This window comes from Suncus etruscus, chromosome 2 (genome assembly GCF_024139225.1).
Source record: "Suncus etruscus isolate mSunEtr1 chromosome 2, mSunEtr1.pri.cur, whole genome shotgun sequence".
NCBI classification, from domain to species: domain Eukaryota; kingdom Metazoa; phylum Chordata; class Mammalia; order Eulipotyphla; family Soricidae; genus Suncus; species Suncus etruscus.
Window position 1 is genome coordinate 100,073,531 of NC_064849.1, and position 15,066 is coordinate 100,088,596.

General features: G+C 46.3%; 1 protein-coding gene and 1 long non-coding RNA gene across 2 annotated transcripts in view; one reads left to right on the forward strand and one right to left on the reverse strand.

Annotated features, from left to right (window-relative positions):
- PDZD2 (PDZ domain containing 2) overlaps positions 1 to 15,066 on the reverse strand; it is a 410,667-nt gene that overhangs the window by 220,405 nt on the left and 175,196 nt on the right.
- LOC126000459 (uncharacterized) lies at positions 909 to 5,389 on the forward strand. The gene is made up of 4 exons (XR_007492757.1): positions 909 to 1,067; positions 1,825 to 1,949; positions 4,741 to 4,795; positions 4,984 to 5,389. It is a non-coding gene; the product is annotated as an uncharacterized LOC126000459 (long non-coding RNA).

The window sequence follows — 15,066 nt, forward strand, 5'->3', positions numbered from 1 at the left end:
CCTTCCCCGGGCACTCCCCTCGCGGGGTGGGGTGTGGTGGTGGTGGTGGGGAAGGAAACCGCCTCTGGGGAGGAGGGCAGGGCGGTGGAGGCGTTGAGTTTGGGGTTCCGGAGGCGGGCGGGGTGACCCCACTTTGCCGTGCACGGTGGAGCTAGCTGCCCGCTGCCAGCGCAGCGCAGCGCTGGAGCAGGTTGCATGCGAGGCGAAGACGAAGACGCGCGCCCCCAAATCCCCCCGCCAGCCCCCGCGCACGGCTCCGCCCCCGTCCAGCAAATCATTTCATAACGGTCCCGTTTCATAATCGGCGGCAGCGGCGGCGGCGTGGGTTCTGCCTGGGGGGCTGCGGGTGGTGGCAGCGGGAGGCGAAGGGTGGGATAGGGTGGGCTGCTGCTAGGAGCTCCCCCACCCCCTTGGGATCATCGCTGAGCAATGCCAGGAAACGTCGCAGCCAGCCGAAGACCCCGGAGAGCCCGAGGAACCCCGAGCTCAGCTCCATCGGCTGCTCCGAATTAACGAAGGATCCCTCCCGGTGACTGCACCGCTCAAGCATTTCCTTTCTACCTTTCCCGACCTCCCTCCCGCGCACCCCCTCCCCAATCTTCTAGTGGGGTTCGGTCCAAGAGTCACCCGGACCCCACACTGCTAATCACCCACCCATTCAAGCCCACCCCCCCCCCCTCGCTGGGGTAGCCCAGCCACGAGGATGCACTGTTTACCTCACACCCCAAGGCTTCCGCTTGCAAGTGAATGGGAATCACAAATAAGCCAGGAAAAGAGTGTTTTTTTTTTGTTTTTTTTTTTTTTTTCTGCTTTGGTTCCCAAACCCAACAGAGACAATAAACCCAACAGAGACAATGGAGCTCACGACACACGTCTTGGGACCCGCAGAGGAGGTGGCGGTTCACGACTTCAACTGGGTTTTTATTCCATCCTGCCCACCCTGTTAACACTTGTTGAAAAGAAAAGGCAAGAAGAGGCGGTGACAAAACCCCAAAGCATGAAGGAAGCGTTCTGAACTCATTGTCACCTGCTTCCAGAGGCGCCAGGTTGCAGCTCAAAGAGGGCAAGTGAGAGAACAAGAGGGTGGATGGGTTGGGAGAAGGGAGAGAGGGAGAGAGGGAGAAAGATGCAGAAAGAGAGTGAGAGAGGAGAGAAGAGAGACACAGAGACAGAGAGAGTGAGAGTGAGTGAGTGAGAGAGAGAGACAGAGTGAGAGTGAGTGAGAGACAGAGAGAGAGAGAGAGAAAGAGAGAGAGAGAGAGAGAGAGAGAGAGAGAGAGAGAGAGAGAGAGAGAGAGAGAGAGGTGGGGACCCCCTGTGGCTGAAAGGCAAAGTCTCTCTTGCATGCAGTCGCACCCACTCACAGGGAGGTCCTCCCAAAATCCTGCCCCAGTCCCAAAATATAAATTCCTAAATGGTGATTGTGCACCTCATCTCAGGCATCCACCAGCCCCTCCCTCCTCTTCCCAAAAATATTGTGTTTGTTTAGGTGGACTGGGAGGCAAGCCCTAAGAAAGGAGGTAGGGGCCATCTCACAGCAGATATGGTATTTGCCTTGCAAGCAGCAGACCTGGGTTAGATCCCTGGCATCCCACTAGGTCTCCTGAGCACTCACCAGTTGTTACCTAAACACAAAGAAAAAAAGGGGCAGAGGCAGCCTGAGAAACCACCTGCATTGGTGCATGGGTAGTGTCTGGGGAGGGAGAGGCAGGAAGTTGGCCCCTTCCAGGGCACCTAGAAGAGCACTGGGGAGGAGGAGGAAATGAACTTGGTCATCTTCCAGCCTGGCATGGCCCAGATGTTTCATTCCCCTTGGCACATCAGCCCATCCACAGATGGGGCAGGCCTGCCAGGCAATGGCATCCTGCTTTGGAGGAAGTGGAAGGAAGCAGAAGTCCAGAAGGTGGGGTACTGCAGCCAATGAGAGACTGGGGAGTTCAGAACACCAGGTAGGCCTGGCCAGAACCAGTTTTACAAGGCTGGTCTCCAACTAGGCCAGTACTGGGCAGGTCTTAAGCAAAGCCTAGTACATGGGGCCCTAGTGGTAGGGCGTTTGCCTTGCACACAGCCGACCTGAGACTGACCTGAGACTAAATTGGGTTCAATTCTCAGCATTTCATATGGTCCCCCGAGCCTGCCAGGAGCGATTTTTGAGCACAGAGTCAGGAGTAATCCTTGAGAACCACCAGATGTGGCCCAACGCCCCCTACCCAAATAAAACCCACTCAGAGCTAGACATTAAGACTCTAACTTCCACTATCCTGAGGGTCTTTCTTCCCTCCCCTCTCCTACAGTCAGATGTCTGTCCTGGTACTTATTACACTTTGGGGGAGTGGCACTCAGACCCAGGGGGCCACTCCTGGGCAATATTGGCCAGCAGTGCCAACCCACTGGTTTAGGGCTCAGTCCTAGCAATGCCAACATTCTGAGCCTGAAGAGATGGGGCCATGAGGGGGAAGGGGGTCTGCAGCTGGTACTGGTGGAGAAGAGGGTGGGGCATGTTTCTGTTGGGGACTGAACTCTCCAAGAAGGTGAACTTGAAAGTCAGCCCTTTGAGCCACCTCCACTGCCCCTTGCTGAAGGCTCCCTATCAGCATCTCAGTAGCGGATGAGTTTTAAGGGAATTAGGTTCCAAAGAAGTGATTTTCTCATTAGAATTTCAGATGTGCTCCTCCCAGCCCCTTTCTGGTGGCTTTCTGCACTGACACTGTGCTCACATGTTACTTCCTTCTCCTCATCTGGTATTTAAATGTGCGGGGTACAAACCAGTGCTGTTTCAAGAAAAAGCTGGATGGAGAAAGAGTATAGGGATTGGGGCATGTCTTGAATGAGGCCCAACTCTAGCTGCTGTTTTTCCAATAAAATTTTTCTTGATTTTTGGGTCACACTCCGTAGTGCTCAGGCAGGGCTTACTCCTGGCTCTGCACTCAGGAATCACTCCTGGCAGGTCTGAGGGACCATATGGGATGCCAAGGATTAAACCCAGGTCGATCCTGGGTCAGCCACGTGCAAGGCAAATGCCTTAACCGCTGTGCTATGGTTTTGGTCTCCCATTAATAAAATGGGGGGGGGGGCCACACCCAGCGGTGCTCAGGGGTTACTCCTGGCTATCTGCTCAGAAATAGCTCCTGGCAGGCATGGGGGACCATAAGGGACACCGGGATTCGAACCAAACACCTTTGGTCCTGGATTGGCTGCTTGCAAGGCAAACGCCGCTGTGCTATCTCTTCAGCCCCCATTAATAACTTTTTAAAGTAAATCACTGTGATACAATTACAAAGTTGTTCCTCATTGATTTCCAGTTTTACAATGTCCAATACCCATTACCAATGAACATTTTCTGATACCAATGTCCCCAGTTCTCCTCCTGTCCCCCACCTCTATAGCAGGTCTCTCTCTCTCTCTCTCTCTCTCTCTCTCTCTCTCTCTCTCTCTCTCTCTCTCTCTCTCTTTCTCTCTCTCTCAATACTGTGGTTTGCAATGTTATTACTGAAGGGGTATCATGCATATCACTTTACCTTCTTACGGAACCCCCTTTTCCTGTAAAAAGTGATCATTTCCAATTATCATTGTGGGTCAACCCCAGTTTGATTCCTTGGAACCACAAGTTCCTCTAAACACTGTGATGTCCCACCCCCCCCTTCACCCCACTCCAAGTACAGCCAGTCAGGGTTCTGAGCATGGCCACATGCTGCACAACCAGGGCAGAGCAGGGCATCCAACTCTGTTGGCCTAGAATTGCTGCGGGTTGAGGGAACAAGGGAATGGAGAGGATGTCTAGGACCCAAAGTAAAGTAAATCCATGATTTTTAAGTACAATGCAGCCCAGGATTTCCCTCCCCCCAAACCTTGCAGTTCTGGGTGCTTTATGTGTTGGAACTTAAAATTTGACCGTGTCTGTGCAATATCTTAATTTCACCAGAGCTCTTAGATGCGGGTGCCATTCTCATCAGCAAGATCCTGGTTCTCTTTCCTCACCAGGTCTCACTGCAGACTGGGAAAGTGATCAGTGGCTCAGTAAATAGAGGGGTGCTTAAGTGGGAATGGGTGTCTCCAAGTGGGGAGTGGGCCTGTTTTTTAAATAATACTAAAATTGCAATGCGGACCCTGAGCTAACGAATGACATTAATTTGAACAGGAATTGCTGGTTTTCTAAGAGAATCCAAAGTGGCTTCAGCACATCAAGGAAATGGTTCATTAAAAACAGTTTAGAGTTCAGCGTGAGGGCTGATTACAAAGTGGTATGGGGCGGGGGCTGATGATTCAAATGACAGCCATAAAATAGGGCTTAATATTTAGAAGGGAGAGAAACAGACAGAGGCCCAAGATTCACCAGTGCCGACTATGCATTACTGTAATTCTGCTGGTTGGACTGATAAGAAGGAAAAGGCAGCACCATTGTGGGGGAGTTAATGGGGCAGGGGGAAGGCGGGGGCTCACTTGGGGTGGGAGTTTGTCATGAAGGGAAAGTGCATCCTCCCCCTTCTTCCTCCTTCATAATAAGGCACTTGGCAGAAGACAGACTCTTATTAGGGTGATCTGTCCAGCCGAGTCCTCCCACCCCCACCCCACCCCTCTTTAAGAGAGATGCAGAGACACTGGAAAGATTCCAGAGGAGAACCAAAATGATTAAAGAGAGAAAATAGAACCTAGGAGGGAAGGTTAAAGGATTTGGAGTTGTTTAGTCTAGAGTGAAAAAGTGCCTTGAGGCGAACTTAACAGTCTTCCCCCCCTATGCAGGGGCATTGAAAAGGAAGCCGCCAGCTGTTCTTCATCCCGCCAAGAGACAGAAGAGGTAAGACACAATCGCAATATTAATAATATTTGGGTTGGAATGAAAGAAGTCTTGCTGGATCCTGAGGGTAAGCGACTGGACACTGATAGCCCTGTGCAGTCTTCGCCTATCAGGCCCCATCCTAAGAGCTAATCTGGCATGTTTAGGGGGAACTCCAGGCAAGAAAACTCCTTTTCTTTCTCTTTTAGGGCTGCGATGTTCCCCACAGAATAGAGGATCAAAGAGCCTGAGCATCTACTTTCCTTCAAACAAGGCCAAGTGAGCGTAGATTTGCAAACCTATGCTCACACCTTGCTAGACCTCTGCTTGCTTTGGCAGCTAGGAATCTCAAAGAACACATCCTGACTAGATGAGTCTCTGGTAGAGAGTCATTCCTCTTTACTGTTTCCAGGGACAGGCAATACTGCTTTCGGTTTGATGGGTAGGTGATGATAATTGATAATGATAATACTTGATAACCGATAATGATGATGATAATAATGAAAATAATTGTTATTGATGATAATAATCGATGATGATGATCAATGATGATGATGAATTGTTATGCTCATACTATAATTATGTTGATTTGACCAACAATATCTATGCCATTGATCTTTTTTTTTTTTTGCAAGGAATTAATTATTCGCTTTAGCACAAGGAAGCTGAGTCACAAGAAAGTTAAGTGGGACTATTAGTAAATGTTACAGTCCCAATTAAAGCCCATTTTGTGTGACTCAAAAGGTTGTGTTTGCACTGTATCCCCGCCTTCCATTCAGGAAGGATTTTTTTTATCTCAGGGGCAGGAGGAACCTCACAAAAAGAAGTATCTAAGCTTGTAAACCCAAATGGACAAAATGCCAAGTCTTCAGTAGTTTTATATCACCTGGGGCACACAGCTGTCCCTCCCACCCTCCATTGAAAGGCAATTCTTTTTCTTACTGAAAGTGGAAGCATTTGTGCAAGGCTTACTATGCTTTTTTTTTTTTTTCTTAACTTTTTGGGCCACACCCATTTGAAGCTCAGGGGTTACTCCTGGCTATGTGCTCAGAAATCACCCCTGGCTTGGGGGGACCATATGGGACACCGGGGGATCGAACCGCTGTCCATCCGCTTGCAAGGCAGACACCTAACCTGTAGCGCCACCTTCCCGGCCCCGCTTTTGTTTTTTTAATTAGAAACAGTAACCTAACCTTCCATAAAATTAAGTCTTCCACAACAGATGAGTGAATGAACCAATCACTGATTGTCTTACCTCTTGAAGACACAGTGAGCTGAACTGAGTTGGTCCATCATGCTATTGTTGCACGAGACTCTAGTCTAGTGGGTCATCTCTGGAGCTTTTATCAGCTGCCCCCTAAGCCTCTCAAAAATCCACTGTCTCCTTTAATCTGGCATCCGTGAGAAAGCAGATGGATGGGTCACGTATTTCCCAGTGTCAACTACTTTTAGAACAAGGGAAATTTTTTAATGGGTTTTACTGAGTGCTGTTGTATATCAACAACCAGTGATTCATGAGTGACACAAACATCAAACTGATCCTTAGAAAGGCAGATGAGCCACACACAAACAAACAAAAAAAAATTAAAAGCCTTGATCTAAATTACTCCAAAGGGCAGATATTTTCCCATTAGGACCATTTATTCTTAGTCTATAAACAGAGAATGGCATAATTACCCAAGTGTTTGCGAACAGATCTAAACCGTATGCAGCTATAAAAAGTTGGAGAATAGAAGAAAGAGGAAATTCCCAGGAGAAGAGTCCCAACCACATCCAGGGCCTTCAGAGCTCCAGAAGTACAAAAGCCTCAGCAGTGGCACTAAATGAAGCACGCGAAGAAACCTCAGGATTGTTAACACAAGCCACAGGAATAACTTGGAATTGTCTTAAAAACGAAACAATGACAATTCCATCCAATAAACGTTCAGCCAATTCCTGGGTGGGATGGGGACTTACTGGTTGTCCAGATGCTAGTAATAGGAACAGGATGCCCAGAAGCAAAAAGGTAGTTAGTCAGTGTTGACTGAAGAGAAGATGGAGGAGTGAGTCTTGACAGCTGCCTCGGGTGCTTCTTCGAATCTATGTAGAAGAATATCTCCGAGTCTTTGAATCTAAGGCTGTACAGAAGGAAGAACCACTCGAGAAACAATTGAATGAACTAGACAGATTATTCCCCTGAATACAGGAAAGGGGACTGCAGGGCCTGGGGAAATATCTTTGCAGTCCAGAATAAAACAGCAGAGGACTTACTGAATGATGGGTCTTGTTCTAGGCCCTGTACACGCTGTCTCATTAAATCCCTGCTATAGTTTTAATGAGAGGTACTATTATTAACTACCCATTTTACAGACAAGTAAAGTGGGCCAGAAGCTGACCTAGTTTGCTTGTCACACAACTAGGAAGCAGAAAAGCAGCAATCATGTAGGCTACCCAGGGCGGGTTGGGGTCTTCCCTGGCCTCACACACAAGGATGTTTAGGGAGCTATGTGGTGCCAGGGACTGAACTAGGATCAGCCACTTGCAAGACATGTGCATTTACTCCTGTACTATATCTCTGGACCTAAGATCTAGATTTAATGACTAACCCAAAATAATAAAAAGGGCCCGGAGAGATAGCATAGCGGCGTTTGCCTTGCAAGCAGCCGATCCAAGACCAAAGGTGGTTGGTTCGAATCCCGGTGTCCCATATGGTCCCCTGTGCCTGCCAGGAGCTATTTCTGAGCAGACAGCCAGGAGTAACCCCTGAGCACTGCCGGGTGTGGGCCCCCCCCCAAAAAAAATAGATTTAATGACTAAATCCCACAACTGTTACCTGTTGAATAACATTAACATGTTTTTTAACATTACCTACAAGATTCAGCTTAAATCATTTAACATTTTCTTTTCTTGTCTAAGGGTTAAAGGAGGAGGATAGGTGTGGTATGAGGCCAAGAAACCTCCCAAGATGTTCTGGAAATCACTAGGGATCTACCTGGAGATGTTCAGGAAACCATGTGGTTTTGGGGATTGAACCCAGGGCCTTGTTTATGCCTGCCATGAACTCTAGTCCTCCAAGATCTATCTAAACCCCAGGAAAGGAGAGTAAATTAGAAACTATTTATATGAAGTACCAAAGATAATGCCTGAGGTTATAAGCCAGTGATTTCTACCCAACAGCTACTTTACACCAAGGCATATATGGTCATATCCAGAGACAATTTGGGGCTACTTTCATAGCCACACCCACTGACACTCCTGGCCCTGGGTTCACCTTGGGGTGCTCATGGAATCATATGTGGTACCTAGGCTTGAACTGTGTTCAGCTGCATGCAAACATCTTAGTTCTTGTATAATCTTTTTGGTCCACTTATTTTTATTTATTTATTTTTGGTTTTTGGGTCACACCCGGCGGTGCTCAGGGGTTATTCCTGGTTCTGCACTCAGAAATTGCCCCTGGCAGGCTTGGGGGACCCTATGGAATACTGGGAATCGAACCGAAGTTCATCCGGGATTGGTTGTGTGCAAGGCAAATGCCCTACCGCTGTGCTCTCTCTGGCCCTATTTTTTTTCTTCAAGTAAGGAGTACATGTTCTTTTTGTGTTCTCTGTGTTATTTAATCCACATTTTTAATTTTATTTTATCCATTAATTTTAATTTTTTATTTTATCTATTTTATTTTATCCATTAATTTTAATTTTTATCTATTTTATTTTATCCATTAATTTTAATTTTTTTATTTTTTTGCTGGTTTCCAGTCAGGCAAGGGAAGCTACTGGCACCTCATAAGTCAAAGTTAAGGATGCAGCGATACATCCTCCGAAGCACAGCATAGGTCCCTTTGCAAGGAACCATCCCAAAACAACATTCAGGTTAAGAAAGCTGGCATCAGTTGTTACAAGGGTAAGCTCCCATACTCTTCCCTCTCGTTTTAATAGAACAAGTTCCCAGTCAGTGTTGGCGAATCCTTGTGGAGTACGCGTGGACAGAGAAGGACTAAATGGAGGTCTGTCTCTGCTGTTTGCTAACAGACTTAAAGATATGAACTAGTCATGGTTAGGAGTAAGCTGACCTAGACCTGGGTGGGTCCTTCAAATGCCCCAATGTCTGTGAATGAAGTTCTGATATCCAAACCAAGTGGCCTGGGCCCTGGGAAAGTGAGGTCAAAGCAGGCCCAAGGACACCAGAAGAATTCAGAGAAAGGTCAGCTCTTTCATACTGAGCTCTTCCCAGGTACTTGCTGTTGAAAATTCCTCTGAAAATGCTCCCTTACTTGACTTCAATCCATTACTACCAGGGATAATACAGGTTTCCCCAACTATCTAAAAGTATATTATTCCTATGGGGGGGGGGCTGAGATGGGGGACTCAGCTCCCATATTTTCCCACTGTTATCACTAACTCCGATGAAAAATATGTGAGCATTCCCACACTCTAAAGAATAACTTCCTCACTCATATCAAACAGAAACAGTTAAGCCTGGGACTTTCAAAGAGTGAGGGAGACCTGCGTTGTGACCGAGCTAAGAGAGCAGAAGAAACTAGTCCATTTCTCCTCTCTTATCCACTGCTCTCAGCAGCAATCAGACACAACTTGGAGCCCAATCAAAGAAACTGTCATCAAATATGTGGATTAAATAGCACAGTGGAAGCAAGAAGGACATGCACTTCTTACTTTAAGCCTTCATCAGGTTTAGAAAGATTGGTTGCAATAACTGGATTCTCAAGAATAAAAGTCTACATTCCTGGACATTGCATAAATCACATTAACATTAACACAAACCAGAAAGCTGAGATCTCTCTCTCTCTCTCTCTCTCTCTCTCTCTCTCTCTCTCTCTCTCTCTCTCTCTCACACACACACACACACACACACACACACACACACACACACACACTTCAATTTTCCTTTCTCCAGACTTGTTGACAACATCTGCTCTCATTTCCATTTGTTGAGTCAGAATATGCAAGCTACCAGGGAGAAATTTTATGTGTACAGTGCTGTAAAATGCCTTTTTTTTTTTTTTGGCTTTTGAGCCAACCCTGGTGACACTCAGGGGTTACTTATAGCTATGCACTCAGAAATTACTCCTGGCTTGGGGGACCATATGGGACGCTGGAGGATCAAACCGTGGCCGATCCTAGGTCAGCTGCATGCAAGGCAATGCCCTACCACTGCACCACCACTCGGGCCCCATATCTTCTCTTCTTATATCCAGCTATTACTTTTCTTTCCTATTTTAATTTCACTTCAATAGCAGTCAAGAGCAACTTCTTGGAGAAGAGGCCATTGGGGGCTACACCCAACAATGCTCAGGACTTACTCCTAGCCCTGTGCTCAGGGATGCCTCCTGGCAGGGCTTGAGGAATCCTATGGAGTGCTGAGGATCAACTCTATATTAGCTACATGCAAATTAAGTGCCCTACCCACTGTACTCTCTGGCCCCATCTGCATTTGTTGTCAAGTATTTTTATAATCACCTACAATCACAGAGGTGATGAGCATTAGACTCCACAAGCTGTGAAGGGAATGTCTGAGGACACATCTGTCCATGCCCACACCCCACAGCTGGGGGAGGGGTGGGGTTGGAGGGTGGAACAGTGCACCTTTGTGATATCATTCTAGAATCTGCAGCTAGGATCTTGGAGCAACCCAAAGAAGATGAGATCTACTGTCCTTGGCAGCCCTGATGCTAGGATGAGCTGCTTGGAGAGGCCCAGACAAGCACATCTGCCCCAGCCTATAGTGCCTTAAAAATCTGGGGGCTACCTGCTTCTTCTGAGGGATGATACAGATTGAAGCTCCTAAGCCTGGGCCCCTCTTTATGGAAGCATCAGTCTCTGAGCCTGTTGATACAGTGGGGAGTGTGGCTGTGATGGCCCCTCCTTCAGAGCCCCTCCACAGTTTCCACTGCCCCTGTCTGCCGCTCGGCTCTGCTCCTTCCCACCCTGTCCCATCCTGAATGTTTCCCAAGAGCGACCTTTTGGGTGGAGCAGCTCCTTCCTCCCATCTGAGTGCCAAATCCTCCTCCTAATTTAAGCACAGAAGGAAAAATAATTCCACCATCTGCAAGAAGCATCTGTGGACTAACTAGGCCAGCACCTTAGCCCACCTCAGTCCCATCTTATGCTTTTCTGTCTGCTGCAGAGGATGGACTATGCCCTTGGTCTTCAAAGGTCTTCCAGAGTCATGTCTCGGTGCCAGCCTCCCTCACACTTCAGGGGCATCTTCCTTCCCTGCCCTGGTCCCTGGGCCAAAGAGGCGTGTTCCAGCCCTCAGAGGCTGGATGAATAGTCAGGATGGGCATAGTCAGGATGAAGTAGGAGACATTTTGTGGAAGACAATCACTGTTACCCCAAATCAGGAAAACACCTTGACCCCTGGGCTATCTCAACAGCCTGTACAGGACTTTTAACAATTTGCTTAATCCTAGTTTGTACTTGCTACATAATTGAACATTTTTGTTTGTGGTATTATTTTGGGGGTGGAGTCATAACCAGTGGTGCTCAGGGTGCACACCTGGCTCTGTGCTCAAGGATTGATCCTGGTCATGTTCAGGGAACTATATGAGGTGCCAGGATTCAATCCAGGAGCAACTGCAAACAACATAAGAGTCACTACTATCTCTACAACCCTTGCTACATCATTTATTAATATTATTATTTATTAGTTTGGAGGCCATACCTGGCAATGGTCAGGGGTTACTCCTGGCTCTGTACTCAGAAATTACTCCCAGTGGTACTCAGGGGACCATATGGGGTGCAAGAGATTAAACCTGGGTTGGCTGCGTGCAAGGCAAGTGCCCTACCCACTGTACTATTATTGGGTCTGGCTACATCTTTTTTTTTTTTTTTTTTTTTTTTTGGTTTTTGGGCCACATTCAGGGGTTACTTCTGACTGTGCACTCAGAAATCGCTCCTGGCTTGAGGGACCATATAAGACACGTGGGGATTGAACCTTGGCCCATCCTAGGTTAGCGCATGCATGGCAGACACCCAATTGCTTGCGCCACCACTCTGACGGCTGGCTACATCGATTTTTGTTTTGTTTTGTTTTTGTTTTTCGGGTCACACCCGTTTGATGCTCAGGGGTTACTCCTGGCTAAGCACTCAGAAATTGCCCCTGGCTTGGGGAGACCATATGGAACGCCGGGGAATCGAACCGCATTCTTCCTTGGCTAGCGCTTGCAAGGCAGACACCTTACCTCTAGCGCCACCTCGCTGGCCCCAAAACTGGTTTTTTTTGGGGGGGGGGCTACATCATTTTTTAAAATAAAAATTTTGATAATGTAAGTTTTGGTCTTTTTAATTTATATTAATAGGTAAATAATGATACAGAAAACAAAATGTATAAGCTTTGGTAAAACTCCAGAATCTTTCAAAATTCCCTTTGGTATGTCTGTTTCTATTCTGATAGGCATGTTCTTAACAAGGACAGGTTTGTAATCATCTTCGTGGCTCACTTGAAGTCCCTCACCTCTGTCCAACCTTTCTCCCTGGGTTAATAATCTCCTTCCCATGTTCACTGTTTGCATCATTAATTTTAATCACACTGACCCATCTTCCTTTCCCAGCAATTCCCATTCACTGAGTTCCTCACCTTGACTTGCTCTGTCTTATGATGAAAAATTAAAAACCTCTTCCTTTTTTTCTTATTTCTTTTTTTAAATTTTTTTATTTTTAATTATGAGAACAATGATGCAAGGAGAACAAGGTAAAGTTACAGTAGAAGGACAATCACCCATAAACAGAGTTCTCAGAAGACATCCCCTTGCTGACGCCTAAATTTTGGACTTACAGTCAAAGAACATTAAAAAAAATAAAACAGAACCCATGTACAATTACTTTGTCCACAAGTCCCCAGATTGTAGTACATTATGACATTTCTTAGCAGTACACAAAGCAAACTAAAGCCATGAAATTTATGTGACTCCTTAAACATTGAAGGCATAGTACTCTTTTACATTTTCATGCACATGCATATTAGTTTAAGTTAACATCAAAAGTTTAAGAGTTTTTTTTTTTAAGGTTTAGAGTCAAAGGAGCACAGTAAAAATGGTGTTAGAGTGGCAAATATTGTTTGCATAGGCCCACCAAAATATGGCAGACAAGGAAAGAAAAAGCCTTGGCCTAAAAAAGAAGACTCTACCCCTGTAGTTTCCTGGCATAAGACCAACTCTAGGCTCCAGGCAAACTAGTTTGTTCAATCCAAGTCATTGTCTATAGTGCCAATACAGTTTTATTTTTCATGCAGTCTCTATTGTTGGCATCAGGTTTCTGTATTAATGATCCTGGAATCTGCATATCCTACATTAAAGTCAGGCTGGTGTGGAGCATCCTCTCGTTTCACCTCACAATTAAAGGGCAATGCAGAAAGCCCTGTCCAGTAAGCAGGTGGTTGTTGTTGTTAAGTCTTCTCAGTGTTAAGGGAAGCCTCTTTTGAGTAGATCGATGTCAGAGCAGCGGTAGGGTCTTCCCTGGTAGAGGATTGCTCCCAGGTGATGTTATAGACAACCTTGGATGTTTCGTAGATGGCTTCCATAGATCAGGTGTGAATAGAGAATGCCCATTCTTCTGAGGCCTGTGCCAGGTCATTATGTCAATGTTCAGGGTGTAAGGTCCCATTGCACTGCAAGGTTTATGTGTTTCCATCTCTATTAGATAAGAACTTATTTGTATGTATAGTTTCCCATTTTAATGTGCCTATGCAAACAAGAAATAAAGCCACATGGTGTTATCGGTGCATATGGGGGCATAAGAACACGTCCAACAATACCCGTGACTTGAAAAACCTCTTCCTAGTCAGTGAGCCATTCAAGAAACACAGAGCAGTACACATTCCCCAAATCTTCCAAAGACCTCTTCCCAAGTTCCACCATGGCCTGCAAATTAAGGAGATAATTCCTAAAAAACAACTCCTGGACTCCAATCTGAATTCTAATCTGCTCCATTATTACCTAGAGAACTGCGTTCAGTGAACAACAGACTGGATAATTTTATAACCAGGAAAGTAAAATAGAGTCAATTTTCTCACCAAGAAAAACATTGGGTTGCTTTTCAAATCCCACTGGCACTGAAAAAATGAAAAGGTGAGTGTGGAGGAATTTCCATCATGATACCAGCATGATCACTTTCTGCAGGAGAGGTAAGATCATTGCTAAGGCACTGGGCAAGACAGTGTATGAGGAAGTGGGACTTCCATGACCCAGTTTCCTGACTTCCCGTCTAAGGAGGCCTCACCACAGAGTGTGCGTGCTCCATGAAGAAACTACTGGACCCTTTTTGGGCTTGCCAAAAACATCTTTCCAAAGTTCTTTCAAAAAAAAAATTTTGGGGGGCTGGAGCAATAGCATAGTGGTAGGGCATTTGCCTTGCATGCAGCTGACCCAGGAAGGCTCTGGGTTGGCTCTCTGGCGTCCCATATGGTCCCCCAAGCCAGGAGCAATTTTAAGCGCATAGGCAGGAGTAACCCCTGAGCATCACCAGGTGTGGCCCCAAAACGAAACCAAACACCTTTTCTGGTTTCAGGTGAATGTGCCACAGTGGGGACAGAGCCGGAATCTGAGGACAGAGCCGGAATCTCAGCTCTTCTTTGTCAGCGCTTGTGGAGCACAAACCATGACTGATGTTTGTATAAACATGAAAGTTAATGTGGCTTAAGTGGAAGGTTCTGGAATCATACTTGAAGAGAGGGGCTCCAACACTGTGAGGTGGCAGAAGTGAAGCTGATAAGCACTGCTTGTTTCCAAGCCACCAGGAGGCTTGTGAAGATGGGTTTTGTTGCTGTGCCAAGGGCCCATCTTCGTGGGTGTGTCTTGGCATGCAGGACCTCATCAACTCTTTGTCACCTGAGGAATCAGGCATGACTGATTTTCACAGTTCGGGAAACCTTGGCTTAGTGGGATTAAGAAATTGCTCAACCTTACACACGTCCTAAGTAGAAAGATTACAACTTGTCAAGTTCATGCTTTTAAACAGGCACGTAGCCCAACCAAATCACTCTTGCATAGAGTATTTATAGGTATGTGGGCTAGGGTACAAGGGGCCAATATTCCAAATCTGGTTAGTCATATTTTGTGGGGGGATGAAAAAAGGAGGGGTTGATCCATATTCAGTAATGCTCAGGAATTATTTCAGGCTCTGAGTGACCTGAGAGTACTTAAGAGTAATGTGGCACCATTGACTAAGCAGAGTTGGTGGCATGCAAGGCCTGTATTATCAAGTACAAACAAGGGATGTCCTAAATTTTAATGTGCTTATCTCTGAATCCATTGAAGATGTTTCCCTTCTTCTTCTGCCTTACTGAACTGAGCACATGTT